This window comes from Xyrauchen texanus, chromosome 19, assembly GCF_025860055.1.
Source record: "Xyrauchen texanus isolate HMW12.3.18 chromosome 19, RBS_HiC_50CHRs, whole genome shotgun sequence".
NCBI classification, from domain to species: domain Eukaryota; kingdom Metazoa; phylum Chordata; class Actinopteri; order Cypriniformes; family Catostomidae; genus Xyrauchen; species Xyrauchen texanus.
Window position 1 is genome coordinate 44,362,877 of NC_068294.1, and position 2,500 is coordinate 44,365,376.

The window sequence follows — 2,500 nt, forward strand, 5'->3', positions numbered from 1 at the left end:
CAACGCGTCTTGCAGATTTTTTGCTTGAGTTGAAAAATGTAAACTCACGTGAATATGCGAATGAAGCGATTTTGCGTGTTCGAGTCGCGCCGTTCTCTTCATTCACGCCACCCGGCGCGAATTCGCGTCTATTCGCATCTTTGCATTGACCTTGTATGTAACCGTGCCGAGCGAAATGCTCGCTTCGCATTGTATGTGAACGCACCATAACAGTATTTTTTATACACTTTTTGTATTTTCTAATAAATGCTTTGCTCATCTGCCACAGTCATTTAATGCATTTGAACCGTCTGTATTATTTTGCATTTTTTAAATATAACTTTTTATAATTTTTCACTTTCAATATGGGTTGAATTATTATTCGAGGGACTTTCTCTGCAAATATTTATACATGCTATTATTATGATTAATTAATCGGCATATCGTGTAAAAAAATTTGCGAATTACAGCCTTAGGAAAAAACGATTAATTTGCGCATGAAGCCACATTGAGAGCCCCATATCTTTGGGAGGTAACCATACAGGGTGTTCAGAATGAAAACACAAAAAGAAAAGTTTGTTCTGAACCTGAATCTAAAAGGATATTAAGATATCTTTAATACTTCAGGAGTTACAGGCACGCCAACTTTGGAAAAACATCATTAAAAAAGTGTTTCTGCCCATTTTTGGACTCGCACTGTTGCCGTATATTGCCAATAGCGGTGATGAATTCAACTGATATTAATAATACAGGTGAAACTCGAAAAATTAGAATATCGTGCAAAAGTTCATTAATTTCAGTAATTCAACTTAAAAGGTGAAACTAATATATTATATAGACTCATTACAAGCAAAGTAAGATATTTCAAGCCTTTATTTGATATAATTTTGATGATTATGGCTTACAGCTTATGAAAACCCCAAATTCAGAATCTCAGAAAATTAGAATATTGTGAAAAGGTTCAGTATTGTAGCTCAAAGTGTCACACTCTAATCAGCTAAACACCTGCAAAGGGTTCCTGAGCCTTTAAATGGTCTCTCAGTCTGGTTCAGTTGAATTCACAATCATGGGGAAGACTGCTGACCTGACAGTTGTGCAGAAAACCATCATTGACACCCTCCACAAGGAGGGAAAGCCTCAAAAGGTAATTGCAAAAGAAGTTGGATGTTCTCAAAGTGCTGTATCAAAGCACATTAATAGAAAGTTAAGTGGAAGGGAAAAGTGTGGAAGAAAAAGGTGCACAAGCAGCAGGGATGACCGTAGCCTGGAGAGGATTGTCAGGAAAAGGCCATTCAAATGTGTGGGGAGCTTCACAAGGAGTGGACTGAGGCTGGAGTTACTGCATCAAGAGCCACCACACACAGGCGGGTCCTGGACATGGGCTTCAAATGTCAAACGTCTTACCTGGGCTAAAGAAAAAAAGAACTGGTCTGTTGCTCAGTGGTCCAAAGTCCTCTTTTCTGATGAGAGCAAATTTTGCATCTCATTTGGAAACCAAGGTCCCAGAGTCTGGAGGAAGAATGGAGAGCACACAATCCAAGATGCTTGAAGTCCAGTGTGAAGTTTCCACAGTCTGTGTTGGTTTGAGGAGCCATGTCATCGGCTGGTGTTGGTCCACTGTGCTTTATTAAGTCCAGAGTCAGCGCAGCCGTCTACGGGACATTTTAGAGCACTTCATGCTTCCTTCAGCAGACAAGCTTTATGGAGATGCTGACTTCATTTTCCAGCAGGACTTGGCACCTGCCCACACTGCCAAAAGTACCAAAACCTGGTTCAATGACCATGGTATTACTGTGATTGGCCAGCAAACTCGCCTGACCTGAACCCCATAGAGAATCTATGGAGCATTGCCAAGAGAAGATGAGAGACATGAGACCAAACAATGCAGAAGAGCTGAAGGCGCTATTGAAGCATCTTGGTCTTCCATAACACCTCAGCAGTGCCACAGGCTGATAGCATCCATGCCACGCCGCATTGAGGCAGTAATTAATGCAAAAGGGGCCCAAACCAAGTACTGAGTACATATGCATGATTATACTTTTCAGAGGGCCGACATTTCTGTATTTAAAATCCTTTTTTTATTGATTTCATGTAATATTCAAATTTTCTGAGATTCTGAATTTGGGGTTTTCATAAGCTGTAAGCCATAATCATCAAAATTATATCAAATAAAGGCTTGAAATATCTTACTTTGCTTGTAATGAGTCTATATAATATATTAGTTTCACCTTTTAAGTTGAATTACTGAAATTAATGAACTTTTGCACGATATTCTAATTTTTCGAGTTTCACCTGTAGATCTACAAATCTCTGTGTATATATAAAATCATGACACTGACACCTTAAAAAGGTTATTTATTTGACCTGTAGTTTTGCTCCAAAATCATAAACGACAGTCATTTTGACTCACCTCACAAAATAAAGGATCACACAGGAAATATTGTTCCATGACAATATTAACATAATATTTTGGTTTGCATCATCATTTATGTTGATCTTAAGAAGAAGTGTGAACAAAATA

At 38.5% G+C, this 2,500-nt stretch overlaps 1 protein-coding gene across 1 annotated transcript in view; it reads left to right on the forward strand.

Moving 5' to 3' along the window:
* LOC127659594 (putative methyltransferase NSUN7) overlaps positions 1-2,500 on the forward strand; it is a 46,183-nt gene that overhangs the window by 32,468 nt on the left and 11,215 nt on the right. The gene's annotated exons all lie outside the window — the stretch shown is intronic.